General features: G+C 33.0%; 1 protein-coding gene across 1 annotated transcript in view; it reads left to right on the top strand.

Annotated features, from left to right (window-relative positions):
* Positions 1-5,554: 5,554 nt before the first annotated feature.
* tmod (tropomodulin) overlaps positions 5,555-18,785 on the top strand; it is a 59,803-nt gene continuing 46,572 nt past the window's right edge. The window contains exon 1 of the transcript XR_016457147.1: positions 5,555-5,713. The gene's annotated coding sequence lies outside the window, so the exon portion shown is untranslated. The remainder of the gene's footprint in view (positions 5,714-18,785) is intronic.

Here is an 18,785-nt window from a genome sequence, read left to right as displayed (position 1 = left end):
GTAAAAATAGCCATCAATAAAATTTAACTATACATTTTTTATTGATTTAGGGCCGATTTTTCAATGCCCAGATAAACAGCTAGATAGACTTTATTCTTCAGTTAACAAAATATTCAATTTTTCAATAGACGAATAGGACTTATCTATCCAATAACTACGTTATTTGAGGAATAAATCTATTTGCCGCTCCAACGGCCAGATAGCGCGCTATTCGACTGTTAGGGCGTATTCAGAAAGAAAGCTTGAAACTTATAAGCGCTTATCGGCGCTTGTCATGTTCATATATTTTCCTGTCAGTGCTGTCAACCCACGCAGGAAAATATATGAACATGACAAGCGCCGATAAGCGCTTATAAGTTTCAAGCTTTCTCTCTGAATACTCCCTTAGGGCGTATTCAGAAAGAAAGCTTGAAACTTATAAGCGCTTATCGGCGCTTGTCATGTTCATATATTTTCCTGCGCGGGTTACCAGCACTGACAGGAAAATGACAGGAAAATATATGAACATGACAAGCGCCGACAAGCGCTTATAAGTTTCAAGCTTTCTTTCTGAATACGCCCTTAGGCGTTTGAGTTGACAACTGACGCGTCAAATTTGAGATATTTTCGTATGTCATAACATAGAGCGTAGAATTCAGTAGAATTATTAACAATTAAACCTCTTTCTATATAATTATTATCAATTAAAATCATATTGAAATTGATGTTTTTGATAGTACTGATGACATGCCATTGAAAATTTGCCGAACGCTGCCTTTAAGTATGTCGTTTCCATCGTAAAATATATAAATTGAAACACAAATTTAACCAAACTCTTTACTCGAATCAAAACAACAATCAACAATCATAGAAGACAAGTGCACTCCTGACGTGAGTCATAATGACGGTTGTTGACAAATTGCAAGATTTGACTCTATCCCGCTCTAACCTGACTAATTTAATATGTTTGTTTCGCCACTCCGAGAGCAGTGCTGCCAATATGGAAATATTTGGTCAGATAGTTATTCATCCAATAAAACACGATTGAAAAATAGGCGAGCCGTAATGAGTTAGATAAATAATTGAATAAATCTATTCGAGGGGTAGTTATTAGACTGTTTATCTCGCGATTGAAAAATCGGCCCTTATAGGGTATTATATTTCATGAATTGTATAATATTGAAATTGAATACAGCGCCATCTATTAGAAGGAGGCTGTAGTCATTATAAATTTCGATTCTGCTAGTCTCCACTAGATGTCACTGATATAAAATAAATGTATAATATTGAAATTGAATGCAGCGCCATCTATTAGAGAGAAGATGTAGTCATTATTAATTTCGATTCTTCTATTCACCCCTAGATGTCTCTGATACAAAGTATATTTTAAGCCGCAATACCTAAGTAGATGAGGCTCACCAAACCTGACCCCGCATAATTTTTTTTTAGTTTTAAATTTTTATTATGCCATATAGTTAGTTCATGTTTTGTTCTTAATTGTTTGTTCGTTAAATGTTTATTAACAATAAATAAAATAGAAATATACTGTTTGGTTGGCCGCCCTTCAAAATTATTAATACATTTTTTTTTCATTATTAGTTTATAAACATTCTTAGTTGTTATAGTTTGTTCTACATTAAAATCACAGACTAATAATAATACATATACTACGATTAAAATATAACGTTTGTTCGAAAATTATACTGGCGTTTTATTACCAATGCAAATTTCCCCATCAATGGAATTTTGGGTCGAAAATGTCTCCGTTAGGTCCTTTAAGGTCTCACAATTTTTTTGTTAGGTCCCCTTTAGTTTTTTCAGGTTAGGGAGGAAACAGTGACTAGGATTTTTTCGGTACGCTCAAAAATATAGTAAATAATATATAATCAAAGTGATTTTTTTAGATCTTGAAGTCAGGTTACCACTTTTCACTATTGTGTCATTATATTCTCATTACACTTTAAATTATTTAAACCAAAAAATAACATATTATCAAAAATGTTGTGTGGTTTTATGAAACCACGGTAAAAGTGTACGATAATTATTATCGTACGGATCCGAACACTGCTTTATACCTACTCGGCAGCCGACCGTCACGCGACATGCGCTACACAGACCAAAAAGTTTGAGACGATGTAATAAAAGTTTCACTTTAAAAATAGATTTTAGTCACTGTGTACCGGTGGATGTATTATTTAAATAACTAAAAATAATTTTTTTGTATCGATCATCGATAGATAGGTATAAAAAAACTAAAGCAATCATTGTTAAAAAAATGATTCAAACAACAACAACATGTAAACCGAATAAAACAATCTATATTCGAGCTCTATTGGCATTTTTTTATATAGATTTAGGTTTTCTTGAAATCCGTCTCAGGAAGATTTCTGGTGCCTACCTACACTAGCCGATAGACTTTGTCTGAAAGCATAAGCATAGATTAAATATGTTAAACGAAAAATAACCTTCAGACGATAAAATACTACCTAAATCACACATAAACCTAACTAAATCGGGGTTATTTAAGTTTTGAGGTTAATTCACATTTTTCTCAATATCTTGAAAACCCCTGTTTTTATCACAAAAAAATCAATTGGTAAAAATCTTTTGAATATCGAAGAACCCTCCAAAACCACTCTGGCATTGACGCAACACTATACTGTGATCCATACTTTCATGGGCATTCTCCTTTCCATAAGTCGGGAAAATTTCTATAAGCTGGAAAATTTCCATAAGAAAGGAAAATTTCTATAAGACAGGACAATTTCCATAAGAAAGGAAAATTAAAGACAGGAAAATTTCCATAAGTCCGGAAAATTTCTATACGTCAGGAAAATTTCTATACGTCAGGAAAATTTCTATACGCCAGGAAAATTTCTATACGTGAGGAAAATTTCTATACGTGAGGAAAATTTCTCTTTGCCACAAATATTTCTATAAGTCAGGAAAATTTCTATACGCCAGGAAAATTACCATAAGTCAGGAAAATTTCTATACGTCAGGAAAAATTCTATAAGCCAGGAAAATTTCTATACGCCAGGAAAATTTCTATAGGACAGGAAAATTTCCATAAGTCGGGAAAATTTCTATAAGCTGGAAAATTTCCACAAGGAAAATTTCTATAAGAAAGGACATTTTCCATAAGAAAGGAAAATTTAAGACAGGAATCTTTCCATAAGTCCGGAAAATTTCTATACGTCTGGAAAATTTCTATACGTCGGGAAAATTTCTTTAAGTCAGGAAAATTTCTATACGCCAGGAAAATTTCTATACGTGAGGAAAATTTCTCTTTGCCACAAAAATTTCTATAAGTCAGGAAAATTTCTATACGCCAGGAAAATTACCATAATGAAATATTATTCCTTTATAAGTATAATTACAACTTGTGGAAGAATTTCCGCAATGGGAATTGCTGAAACACAACATGTATACACTCGTACGTCTCCAGAGCAACTGAACAGTGACGAATGCACTGGTGATGTTAAAATCACCTGAGTGGCGACAAGGTCACGCACGCTTACGACTTCTAGTGTCTTGTTATTTAGATTTCTATGGGTACAACACACAACACACAACATACAGCTGTGAGCTGTCAAAAGTTACCCATGGCCATGTCACATTAATACGAAAAAACACACTTTTGCATTTATATATAATATTATTAGAGGTCCGCCCCGGCTTCGCCCGTGGTACATGATATTTCGCAATAAAAGGTAGCCTATGTCCTTTCTCGGGTATCAAAATATCTCCATACCAAATTTCATGCAAATTGGTTCAGCAGTGTAGGCGTGATTGAGTAACAGACAGTCAGACAGAGTTACTTTCGCATTTATAATATTAGTAAGGATAGTATGGATTGACTCTACGTATATTATGATAATATGATACTGAATAACCCTTATTAAAACGCGAGCCTGTGGAGGAGTTAACAAAAAAGTAAGATACGTTCCTGGGTAATTTTGGGTCGTAGATTTCAAAAATACACATAAAAGAGGGGTTAGTGGGGGCGAAGTAACCTTTTTTTGGTGGGAACTATAGCTCCCAGTGTCCAGTATGACACCAATATTTTAAAACACTAGCTAGTTGCCCTGACTTCACTTGTGAATTAAATTTTATCATAAAAATTATATAAATCATATTTTTTAATAAAGCAGGTGAAAGTACTCATCAATGCAAGTTTCTTTTACTAAGGGAAGAATTCGGGAATTGAAAAATGAATGACTTCAACCTAAACAAGGCATTTTTCTAAAACAAAATAAAAGCAATAGGTACCTACTAATGAATTGAGTTAAGATGTCTAATTATCTGATCAGGAAATAATGAATAATAATAAATAAGTTGCTCATACCAACTAAAAACGTTTTTTTAGACACACGGATTTTATATGTACATATATAGAATTTCCGAATGTCGTGTGCAGTGAAGAACACTGGGATGATATTATCTTCCCACTTATAGACTTAATTTCAATCGACTCTACCAAGGTATATACAAAAGATTCTGGGCATATTTTAACGTTTCACGCAACCGTAATAAAGTCTAGTTTACATAGCTAAAACTCAAATCTACTTATCTAATTTTTTTTCAGCACTACACAAAAAACTAAAAAATAACGGTCGTTTTCGGCTGCAAAATCACGTCACCTGACTTTGACGTGTGTTTACCATGACATGTAATAATTCTCTGAAAAGTGTTTCCATGAAAAAAAGTTCTCTGAAATGTTAAGATTGCGTAGATACACTGCATTAGGTTTAAGCAATTAAGCATATAAAAATAAAACACGATTTACTTCAATCTGAGACGTGGGAAGTATAGCTCCCAGCGTTTACACCTTACAAATAGATACTTTTATTTGAAAAGTATTAAAATAAACAAATATGTATAAAATTTAATTCATTATCTAATCTTCGACAGGATAGAGGCTGAATCTACACATACAGTCAGCTTTTATTTCCTTTCCTTTGTTTTTTGACACACAACTCATTGATAGAGCCAACCACATATGTTTACCAACTACCTTACTTATTTAGTTTACATTCTTTGATACAATCGTTATAGAAGAGGAATGAAATAACTCGTACAATAATCCCCTACCCAGTGAATATGTCCATGACAATGTATCGAGAGGAATTTATTGTATTTTAAACTGTTGTCATTAAAGAAAAGCAAGGTCGACGTCAATCGGGGCAACAAACGACCATTTTATATCAAGACATTTGTTTACATGTAATGTTGCATGCTACATTACTCGTCACTATATTTGCTTCAGTATTCATTATATTTATTGCTTCAATGTCCTCGAATATACTTAGCTCAGTTAATTCGTATGACTTATGTATTAATTTTAAGTAAGGACTAAGGAGTAAAATAAAAATGATTGGAAATCATGTTGTGTATGAAAATTGAAAACAGTTAGGTAGGTAAGCATTTTTCAGACGTTCAGAATTTACCAGAGCAGTAAGATCAGAAGCTATTGCGAAGGTTCTAAGTAAATAATTTAGTCGAGCGTCCTGGGTTTATTACACCCCAATTCCCAAGTTCGAATGAGACAGGCACACCACACGGACCGGCGACTGAAAACTAAAAATAACCGCGCGCTCTTCAGTACCGCCTCAACGACCGTGCGCGACGCCCGCGCAACACGCGAATCGCAACCATGGCGGAGACAATCGAAGAAACATACGAGACCGCGGTCACCCGCAAGGTGGTCCGCACGAGCCTCAAGATAGAGGAGGTGAGGACACGACTGCTTTATGTAACGATGCGACACAAATAGACGCGCACGCGTCGACGCGACGCCACCGCACCTGCTCACATAACAGATAACACATTTGACAGTGAACACGGACGTAAACACTAGCGTTATCCTGAACTAGTAGTGTCCAGGCCGCGGAAAGTGCAACGCATCAAGCATAATGGGTTCAAAATTGTTTAGTTCTTCTTCGTTTCTAATGCCTTTGTCAATCGTTGACGGATGGGCCGGTTTCCGCCCAACCTATTCCGGGAATGAGACAAGTGGAAGCCGGTCCAAACGGTTTTCAGTGAATCGCTCGCGAAGGTCCTACGTCAGTGGAAGTGCTCGCGGTGTCACTCATTATATTTGTGTTGTAAATAGAAATGAAGCTTGAATGAACACCCGTACCTTGACGCGTGTGCATCGGCCTATCTTGTGACACGGACATGACCACGTGTGACCTTGCAAGACAACACAAACAACACATGATTCAGAATGAAACCCACCACACTATTAGGTACATTCCTCATACATTCATACTCTACATTTAATAAGAGCTCTACATCATAAAAGTTGTTTCAGTATTGATTATGCAATGATAAAGTTTTAATGACCGTCAGTCATCAAAACGACCGGTAGAACATCCATGCCAATACACTTCTACATCGACGAAAGACACATAAGGGCGGTAGTGATAGGACATTGTCGCGTTATCGCATTCCTTGAACAAATTAACAATTAATGTCAGCGGGAACTACTGTCCGTTTCCAAAGCGCAAAATCCAATGGAAAAACGCGCCGTGGCATATTTTCGTCTTGGCTCCCATCCTAGTTTATCTGCTACATTACGATGTTTATTCACAATACGAAAGCGAGCATTAATGTGTGCGTTTCAGCCACTTGGGTTTGGGACTTGAGGTTTAAAAACCATTATTCCAACCAGAGCCAATCTAGACCTACCGCCGAGTCGTGACTCTCTAAAACAACAACATTTTTCTTAGAAGTTAAAAGTAAACACAAAAATGTGCACAATTATACGCATCATGTAAAAGCATCATTTGTTATAATGACTAGAAAATATAAGAAATATTTTGATGTTATCTGAAACTTCAAAAGTGCCGCTGACTGCCAAATCTACAGATATTTACTTGGCATCTTCATTCTAGACGTTTGCTAATGTAATAGTGTTAAATGCTTGTTATATATGTATTATATAGTTAGATCTGTTTTAAAAAAGTTGTAAAACTTGATGGATCTTCAGGGATATACGTTTTCAAAGCAGCTCGAACGGGTTGTATGGGTTCTTGCATTTTATTATAGTTTTTTCAAATCCCATGAGATGATATTATAAATGGATTTTGTATTAGCATAAATCTTCAAACTGATTTAGATCTTGAATTTATTGTTTTTGACGATACGTAGTTATTTGTTAACATTAATGTTGTCTTTAAAGATAGTTATTAGTTATAGTACCTAGGTATAGAGATTTTCTCAATGGGAAAAAGTGTCCGTTGAAATACGTCACTTACGTTTGTGTTGTCTTTGGTCTTTAATTTCTGCTCTATAATAAAATCTTAAAGTATAAGACTATCCTTAAATGAATTTAAAAATTAAACGGCTTTTACTTGTTAGTAGAAACAGGTAAATGGAAGCTAAACTCAAACATTTATTTATTCAATTAGACTTCTTCTAGAAGAATATACCTATTATTATCTCGTACAAGTAAGAATCTTGTCTTACAGAAATAATAATTTACATGATGATAGCACCAAAAACAATGGCGTTATTTAATGTTTCCGGAATACGAATCATTCTTCACGGTATGCGGAGCATTTGTTTACAAAATAAGCGATCTTTCAGGTACATATACTGCACACAAAAAAATGCATGCAAGTACAAAAAATAAGTGCATAAATATGATCATGGTCTTATGTCTATGGTTCCGGAACGAATATTACGATTGCGGTTTGAAAATAGTAAGTAAAATAATCGATTACAAGGTCGCTACATCCCGTATAATATTTTAACGTTCAGTGCTATTAGTGATCGAGATATTTCTAACTATTTCAACGACCCACATCCACATGATAGATGTTAAAATTAAATTAAACTAACAATCTTATAATACCAAAGTGCAAGATGTGTCAAGTCGTAGCCCAGCCTCTTATCACTTACGAAAATAATTACGATGACTCTATCGTAGTTTCAATTATGTGATTTTTTTCTATATAATATGCAACTTCTTGTCTCATTAGTCATAACTCATATTATACAAATACACATCCATTAATGACACTACTAAGTATATTATTTCATTGTTACGTAGTGTTTTGTTTTTATTTTTTCTTATTATAGACCACTACGAACACAAGAAAACGTAAACTGCACGAATGTAAACAATGCTCATCGATCTCAACTAAATATTGGTAAAGGCGTAAATCCTGTTAGCTATATATTTTATACTATTTCTTATTATGTTAAATTACTCGGTTGTGGTAAAACAAAAGAGAATGTTACCACAGTAGGTATAATATGTTACTCTAAAGTCCGCTATCATGGTCTTATGTCTATGGTTCCGGAACGAAATTGAAAGTGTTATAACACTTGTAAGTAATATTTTTTCAATAGTACCTAATTAATAATAATTAATTACTGATTGTAAGGAACTCATTTTAGGTGTGTTATAATTTTAATCATGTTTTTATTACGTGTAGTATCTGTTTCATTGATTGAGGCCTTTTCGAATAAAGAAAAGCAAAACAACGTTTAAGTATCTAACCAATAAAACTTTTAAAAGTTTTCATTTCCTTTGAGTGTCGAAGATGGTTATAAAGAAAGGGTTTTTAGTGATACAATTAAGTTAAAAGACGACAAAGATACTCGAGGACAATATGACCTGATACATTTTCTTGAAACGGATTAACGAGTTTACCAGGCCATTGAGGTTTTGCCAAATGTTTCCTTTCCAAAACAGTCGTACACATTTTGTTGTTCTCTCACAGAGTATTTTCAAACAAATTTAATTCAGAAGCTTTGTTATGACAGGATTAGTTAAATATCATTGTTATATCCAATGAAATAGATAAAATCCGCTGCAGTCTGCACTGGATCTTGACCAAGAGTTAGCTGCATATTTTGCGTCATAATATAGTTGCATATAAACATTTTAAGTATTTCAACCTGCTACTGTAGATAGTACATAATTATTACCTTTAAAAAAATACTCATATTTGGTGTTTGTTGTAATAAATAATCCCTTTCACCGGTTTGATAATATTTCTAAAGATAGGGATCTAAGACATAAAGTCAATAGTAAAACAGAAGTTTGGCTAGACCATTATTGTATACAAAGCAGGAGTAAATAGAAATGCTATTCGTAGTTACATTTATGCGTAAATTCATAGTGTAAACTGTAAACAATAAATTAGGTAGGTAGGTACCAAAATGTAGCATTTTGTGACGTATCTAGATTTATAATGAAGATGAACATCGTTACCATGTTTCCAAGGAGATAGAAGAGAACATTTAGTTCGTAGATGTCGTAATGTTACCTTGAGGTACTATTGACGTCTTTAATTTGTTTTTGTGTGACGTCATCTGGAAGAAAACTCTATGTAGAGCTAATATTAATATGTACACATAAATTGTAATGTTTCACATATTATGTAGTTTGCTGTGAATCCTGTTCAAGTCTTTGTTCACAGGATGATTAATAAATTGTTGTACAGATAGTTAGAAATAATAAGAAAAGATAGTCTTCAATAGCAGTTATCTTCAATAATAGAGTAGTTTACAGTACGAATACTATAATATAATAGTTTAATGCCCATAAATCAGTCCGTACGTAAATAAAACGGTGCATTGTCCAAATAAGGGTGTACGTGCGCTGTTCCGTTCCTCGAATCAAACGCGCAAAACACACAAGTCGAACAACTGCTCGGGAAGCCTGCCAAAGTGCGATTTTACCTAATTGACTAGCAGAAGCACAACATCCCATCCGTTTGATCGCACTCCAGCGATCACTGCTAACACAAGAATAACACCGTGTAAATTTCATTATTCTGTGAACGCGCCGTTTTATTCTGCTGCACTTTTACGTCAATTTTGACAGCTAATTAGTGGGGACATTGCGGGGAAAATAAATTGTGTGAGCACACTTTTTTATAATAATATCAATCATAATTCGTGTTAGTTCGACAACCGATCACCATGGCGTCAAGTCGCGGAAGCAACGCAACGCACTGTTGGTTTGCGAGAGCGAAAATGGAACGCAGCGGATATAATTAAAACTGGACGGACACACTGGCGGGGGGAATTAACACGCGAATTCGGTCAACTATCGAACATTGAACGATCGCTTTTTCTAGACAGATTTTATTGTTGGTCAATACCCTAGTGGTTTGCAAAGATGCTAAAGTGTTGGTTTTGGCAGCAATGGAAAACTGGATTGTTGTATATCAGCCATTTATTACTTACGTAAATAAAATCTGACATGAATATATATTATATTAAACGTTATTTTAAGGAGGAATGGTTTAGCTCAGTAAATAGTCCATTTTCTGTTAAAGTTTTCGTTTATATCGTAAAATTACAATTTAATATCTATTTGTTGATACCTATATCTTGTGGAAGCAGAAATACATCGTCTCTGACTATTTCAACTGTCCATCTATCACGGTTCATGAGATACAGCCTGCTGAAAGTCGGATTGACAGACTTTTTTTTGTGACTGGGTCCCTTTATTTACCCTTTTACCCTACGAAACACAAAGTAGCATTCATTATCAATGATTTTATGTATATGCAATGAATTTTGCAAACATAGAGTTCCAAAAGCCATCAAAAAGAAACGATCTTTCTTGCTTTCGATTGAGTATCAATAAAATTCAGACTGATCACAGATATGCACAGGGAATATTCCGAAGGTCATGTAATACGTGCATTGCGCTCGTTCACTATGAATTTACGTTCCTTGTTACGTAGAGTATACATTACTTGTCTATGAAAATGTCATTTGAATATTATTTACCGCCATTTCCCGTTTAGATCAAGAGCCCACGACGGCCAGACTTTCCTTTCTTTCGGAAAGTTGAAAGTTTCTCTGTATATGTCTCCTATACAGATAAGAACGACCAGCGACTATCAAGTTTGGGTTGTGGTTACTTTGGCAGGAAACAGGTAGTGAAGGTGTATAAAATAGTACCTAACTTTCATTATAGTTTAAAAGCTAAATTTTATATATGTTACTTGGGGACCTATAAAAAGACATTACCTTAAGAGCCAGACAGTTTTCATGGTTCTTACATCTAGCCAGACACATTTAAAAAATAACTAACATATCATCAAATTCACATAACTACCTAAAAGCGTAACAAATATGAAATAACCCACTAAAACATTAGTTAACTATAATTATTAAAAAAATAAAAGTATAATATATAAGTAATAAAGTTATTACTTATCTTTTACGGGGGTTTATGTTGATGAAATTTCACGTATCTCGATGACACAATAAAAAAGTCATCGGGATACGTGAAATTCCATCAACATAAGTCTAAGTAAAAGATAAGTAATAACTTTATTACTTATATATTATACTTTTATTTTTTTAATAATTATAGTTAACTAATGTTTTTAGTGGGTTATTTCATATTTGTTACGCTTTTTGGCAGTTATGTGAATTTGATGATATGTTAGTTATTTTTTAAATGTGTCTGGCTAGATGTAAGAACCATGAAAACTGTCTGGCTCTTAAGGTAATGTCTTTTTATAGGTCCCCAAGTAACATATATAAAATTTAGCTTTTAAACTATAATGAAAGTTAGGTACTATTTTATACACCTTCACTACCTGTTTCCTGCCAAAGTAACCACAACCCAAACTTGATAGTCGCTGGTCGTTCTTATCTGTATAGGAGACATATACAGAGAAACTTTCAACTTTCCGAAAGAAAGGAAAGTCTGGCCGTCGTGGGCTCTTATATTAGTTGTATCGTAGTTTAATGAGATTGGACAGGTAACATCTGCATGTTTACAAAACAATATTACCAAGCAAAATTATATTAAATTAAAGATTTAATGTATATATATAAGATGATACACAAGTCGTTTATTTACTTTGTACTTAGATTGTTGTTTCTTTTTAATCGAAGATTGTGTGCATGAGCAAAATATATTTGCAATGTTTCATTCTCATATTTTATTGGGATACAATACCTACTATTTGAAGATCATTTTCCAATACCAAACGATCGATAGACATGCATGCATTTCACATCTGTTCCATTGACCAATTATCTCTACAGACAAGTAGGTAACCAGCCTTCTGTTTCCTGGCATTTTTTTTCCCCAAAATGGAATTCTGATCATTGAGTCTCCTTGTTTCAGTTGCAATTTAGCATGCTGTAGCAAAGATATAAACTGCTAATATTATAATTTGACAAATATCTATAATTTTACTAGCTAGTAGATAGCTGCTATTTAGGTTTACGATTTCATCGTTACTGACACTTACAAATTAACACAAATTAGTTTATATTTGAGAGTGATACATCGAGAGAAAATAATTATTAATATTCAGTTAAAGATTAATAAAAGTCCTTTTCTCTCAATATTCTAAAACATAGACAAAAACACACGTTTCATCTTCAAATCCCGCATTGTAGAGTCTTTGGTAGAGCTTTGAACAAAACAAAAAACAACTAAAGTAAGTATTCATATTATTTTAAACCAAAACATTTAAAAAAATAATAATTAAAAACCGTCTACAAGATTAAAAATCCTACACTTTCTTGTTTTTAACCGATGTCCACAAAAATTAGATCTTGGAGAGACAATCTACTGAGATGACCATATTGCCTTATTTTAAAAGAAAACAACAAGTCATGTAATAATGCAGCACAAAATAAAATATATTACTTTGTAAAATATATTTTAAAGACTTGCTTTTAAAGTATATATTTTAGTGAAATTGTACCTATACTTTTTAAAAAATGTAAACAACTTATAAAATGTTAATAGGTTTCTTGACACCGTGAAGTTTAAATAGTTTCAGATTCAAATAATTACACTGCAGATTATTCATTTGCATAGTAGCTAATTATTATTAAAATTACAATAAAAGTAAAAAAAAAGTACTCATTAAATATAATATTATGGTACTTACTTAAATATGGCAACTGTAAATTGAAAAGCTACAATGATTTCCTTACACAGCTTCATATTTGTCTTCCTTAGTTATTACCTATACGTCATTTCCGTCTTTTATCCAGAAAATTCAATAAAAATAACAGATGGATACTGAGGAATAGAGTCTGTTTTTAATGAGTGAATAGCTAAACAACAAGCATACAACATCCAAAGAAATAACGTCGAAAATTCATTGAAAGACGACGTAGGCAATAAACGAAGCTTAGGGTTAAAAACATTTCGAACTAAAAATAAATTTCTTGTTAATCGTTTAACACGTCATGTCTTTATGTTATTAAAAGATAAAGGTAATTTAATTATTGCAAGTTTCAACGTGTATGTAAAGACTAAAGTTTTTCTTTGTTAGGTACATATAGGTACTTAGTATGCGTGAAATTGTGATTGAAAGGATTTTCTAATTAACTATATAAATAACTACATACATTGATTTCTTTAGCATATTAAATTAGATTTGGCTTTCTATTTTACAAACTAATGCGGTAAAAACCCATCCAGGAAATCATTCCTCTGTAAACCAAATGCTGCTAACTAAAGCTCCTATAATAAGATCTTGCGCGAGTAAAATTATGCAACTATAACGTTTGTTTTTTGTTTATGAGCGACTTTTGTCGCACTGAGTGAAAATGAAAAACATATCGCGCACAGAAATAGCGCGTCGCGACGCCCGCGCGCCAATGTCGAGGTGATCACTGCATTGTCTGTGTTCTCTTCTATGAGATTATTATTTCATGTTACTGAGATATTTGGGTTTCCTCTATGAATATATAATTTTATTTTACTCAGATAATATAATATCCATACTAATATTATAAATGCGAAAGTAACTCTGTCTGTCTGTTACTCTGCAATCACGCCTAAACTACTGAACCAATTTGCATGAAATTTGGTATGGAGATATTTTGATACCCGAGAAAGGACATAGGCTACCTTTTATTGCGAAATATGTACCACGGTCGAAGCCGGGGCGGACCTCTAGTATCTTTATAATTATTCTACTTATATACTCTATCCCAGTAACATGAAACTTTGAGTTTATAATTTCATGTAACTGGATCTTTCTTCTATGAGTTTATAATGTCATTTTACTCAAACAATACGGTCTGTGTAGCGTATTTTGCCTTCTATGAGTTTATAATAAATTCATGTTAGAGAATATTTGGTTGAACTAAAAAATACTCGTTTACCCGTACAAACTCCAGCAGCAGTCAATGGCAGTCAACGTCTTTCCTTTTCAAACAAAATATGCATTACAGTTTAAGGTGAAATTGTATGGGGCTATTGCACTTTTTGTGGGGACGAAGCCGCGCGGAGAGCAAGATCGCGCTAATATTATTATTTATACTAACAATACTTAAAATTATTCACAAAATTACAATCCAAGTTCAAAATGGGTAGACACATTCAACAACTAAAAAGTATTTTATATGGGAATATTTGTCCAGTCCATTAAAACTATTCAAACAACTAAGTACTTAATATAAAAATGGATAAAATGTTGTGTATAATGTATAAATAACACAATACAATAACAACAAAAAAAATGTTGTGTGGTTTTATGAAACCACGGTAAAAGTGAAACTGTTCGAAGGGTTCCGAACACTGCTTTATACCTAGGTACTCGGCAGCCGACCGTCACGCGACATGCGCTACACAGACCAAAAAGTTTGAGACGATGTAATAAAAGTTTCACTTCTTGCGTAGCTACTGTAGACTAAAAATAAAAGTCTTTCTGAGGAGTTAATGAAATTAGTTGGATTAGAGTAGATAGGTATTATTTTACGAGTCGGCTTTGTATTAATTCCATTAATTATCTACTTACTGTAACTAATCTAATTCGGCTCTACACAACGTTTGTATTCAAATTTCAAATATAATCTTTTTTCCGAAGAATGTATCAAAACAATTATAATGTAGATACTTGTGTATTGTCTATTTGGTTACCAAAAAGTTAAAATATAATTATTTCGTGAGAACACTATGCATAATATGTTACAGCTACCTACTTGTAAATGTAAAACACTTATATAGCCAGGTAAAATTTTTTCTTAAAACTCTGTATTTCAAACCAGATGAAATGAGTCGTGAAAACATTTCGCTTTCATGTCAACAAAATACTTCACAAAGACTAACTTTCAAATGAAACTATACAAATGAACAGCCCCCTGCGGTCATTGACTCATGAGTCATGACTAACCCCACGGCACCCACATGGCTTCAAACTGACGATAATCTATAAATACAACTTAATTTCAGGCGAAAATAGAGCAATCTTCACTTCTTATAAAAACGACATGTTTTTAATTTCTTGTCAACATTTAGAGCAACGCCCGAAAGTTATTTATGATATGTATAAAAATATTTACGCTAATGTGCGTTCAATGTTTTAGATTAGATATTTTGCAAATTGATCTTTATTATAATAATTGATGGTTTTATTTTGATTTCTATTTTAATAGAACAAAGAATAACCCCTGAAATTTACGAAGCTTTTGATACTTTTTTATGTACATAAGATACAAACTATGCCTTTAAATTTCATACGTTTCGGATATTAAAATCAAAGTATCTAAAAATAAAAATATCTATTCTTAATTGACACATCATAATATTGATTGTTGATCTTGTCTTTTTGTGAGAAATCAGCAAAAGCTCTTAGGATCGGAATAGTGAACATTGAGTTTTTTAATTAAATTGATTTGAAGAACCTTGTTAAAGTGAGTTAATATTAATATAACTCAATATTACCTAATTGAAATCTTAAACATAGGTACCTACAACAGTATTTAATTTCTTAAACTGCAGAAAATTATTTATATTAAAACAATCTTTAAACTTTACCGCAGTTTATTATTATTGTCACTCAAAAGTCTTTGTTCTCTTTGAAACAGCGAATACACTGTATGAAATGGTAAGCACACATTGCTGAAACAATTTAATGTGCGACCCAAATGCAGGCGGGATTAATGAGTCAGCGAGGTCGGCCAATGGACTTTTTTGTTAATAAAACATTAACAGAATGACAAATCGCTTCGAATAACTCTACTCAGAATGCCAATTGTGATTCATATTTCAATTTCATGTTATCTTTGTAAAGTGATGCACTTGTATGCAAAGCAATTTCTAAGATGTGCTTGATTCGTAATGAACTACGCACTTGGCTTCATATAGGCACGTTTAGAGTAACAATGAGATTTGAGATTATCCTGTATGCGATTATGGTCACCCTTTACAACTGAAGAAAACATCAACGCATGAAATCGTTACATATTCGAAACCTCAAGATTATTAAAAATGCATTATAACGAGATGTAAATGCATTTCAGAGTAAAAGATTTGCTGTTTTACTCTTAACTGTTTAAAAAATTGGATTACTAAATTTTTACTTATTTCATAATATTTACATGAATAGCAGTTGGCCAGCGTAATCGATAATGGCTGAAAGTACCTACTTATTTCAGCCGTCTGTGAATTTCGTTTACGCTGAAAATGTATGTTGATATGAAATTGTTAGTTTTCACGTCATTTTAAGTAGATACCTAGTCACTTTTGTATGAATAAAGGTACTTTATTCCTGAAATTTGCAATCACATGTGTCTATATTTTCACACGAATAAGCAAACCTTTCATAGGATTAGAACTTCACGCACGCATACAATGGCAAGATCCATAAATTTTCGTCTGCACAATAAATACTGACACATAATTAGATTGACCAAAAGTTAGTGCGATTGGTAAATGTTTTATTTAGATAATCAAGTGGCCGCGGTACCGTAGCGACAAAAACAGGATGTACAACAATACATTATGTTTGTGTTACCTTTGTTTTAACTGGACTATCATTACGCGTTGAAAGGTTTATAGACCGCTGCGTTTGAGAACTATCAAAGGCCTATTTATAATCTACGGCAATCTATTTCGATATATTGCATAATGCGACAACAGGGACCAATTAGCTATTAATTATGCGAGCGTTTCTGCGCCCACTCAACTGTCCGTCACATTACAGTCACATTTGAGATGTTGCGAAATGTGTAAGCTCATTCAATAAACTAAATTGACGTATCATAAATAATAGTACCTACCCAGCGGCACGAATCAAGCATGTAATGCAGTTACTAACCACTAACTGCTGCAGTGCAAACGTTGACGCTTGTTGACTTTTTCATGCAAACATCTCCTGTAAAGTAAAGAAGTTGAATTGGTTTACTCAGTTTTTTCAACCGTCATAATAACATTCGAAGTTATACCTATGGTTATACTTTATGAGCTCATATATATAATCAATCAATGCTTTTGGTGTTTCAAATACTGCAAACACGTTAAAAAAATTATCGTGTCAGTTTAGTTAAAAGACGAAGAAGTTACAATGTTTCATCTAATTTCATGTTTCCCATACCCACAAATCACTTTGAATCCATTTACATTTCATCATTGAACTTTTAATATGTATTGTAGTATAACAGCTCTACATTTAAATTTTAAACATTGTAGGCATTGCTGACGCTAATGTTAGCCAATAATTTGTAAGTGTTAAGGTTACCGTCATTTACAAGGATTTTCCCTTCTCCATGCATCGATTACATTACTTCCTAGTCGAAGATTCTTTGGCATGGTTCTGTTCGGCCCACACTGTGACGAATCTATGTATATTTCACGAAAGCACAACTCATTATGACGCGGTAACCTACGTGTCACATACGTTTTGTTAATTACACATCGCTTTTAAAGTTCAACACTCATTGTTATATTCGTTGTTTGCATCCCACTTTTTACACCTACAGACAAAGAGCAATATCTTATTTAAATGTCATGATTTTTATTAGGATTTCAATAATGCATAAAGCTCTTACTTTCAGTAGTTGCATCTTGTACCTGCATAATATAAAGGACCTCTGTTATTCATTACATTATAAGCAATATATTTAAGAGAAATTAATGAAAACATTCCTCATTAAAAATAACATAGGTATATGAACTTATATATCTGAGTACAATGATGCAAACAGCAAAACGTGACAAATTAGACGTGATCGGGTTTCAATGAAGGGAAAAACTTTACCGTATCTACTTGTAATTCTAAACAGTTACTTTCTCTCGCTTCATTATCATATAATACAGGATTCACATCACGGGCTAGAGAAATACAATAGACATGATAATTGCATTATAAACGACTTTTGCTATTTTCTATTGTGCAAGTTTTAATTTGTTACCACGGTGGATTCACTTTTTATATTGAAGTACAATCGGCAAATCTAACGCTTCCAAGTATCTGTAGCATATTTTTGCTGGGATATAATCTTCCTCTAAGATAAGGAACATAATATATCTACCTATTATCTTTATCTTTAAAAATTAGATGTTTTGCATAATGTAGGAACTAAGACGAGGTCTATTAACTTTGGAATATTAGTTTTAGGAATTACATTGTACCGAAAATACTAGTTGCTTTTTATTTTTTAAACTATGTTAAATTCTAACAGATTATAAATAACACCATTCTTGGAAGGTGGGTTACACAGTAACACTTGAGTCGTGGGAATAAAGAACATGAGATTAGAATTTTAAAAATACCTTTTTTCATTGTTAAGGCTATGACTCAAACTTTTGCAGTCACAACCCTTGCATTGTCGATGTTTACAGAAAATGGTAATCTTGATGCACATGCAAGTACGAATGAAAATATATTAAATCGTGACTCCGTGACGTTTGATAGATGGCGACAAAGGTTATTGGCACTTGGCAAGATATTGTTTCCGATAATCGATTTGCCCTTTCGTTTTACGCAATGTGTGCAATGGTGTTGAAAACTCTTGTTTTAGTTTATTGTTTGTATATTTTTATATATTGGCGTCGTTTGAATATT

Source organism: Colias eurytheme, chromosome 10, assembly GCF_061535395.1.
Source record: "Colias eurytheme isolate Ceu_HAF_F1 chromosome 10, ilColEury1 Martin Lab GWU primary, whole genome shotgun sequence".
Lineage (NCBI taxonomy): Eukaryota > Metazoa > Arthropoda > Insecta > Lepidoptera > Pieridae > Colias > Colias eurytheme.
This window is presented reverse-complemented; position numbering and strand designations above follow the sequence as displayed.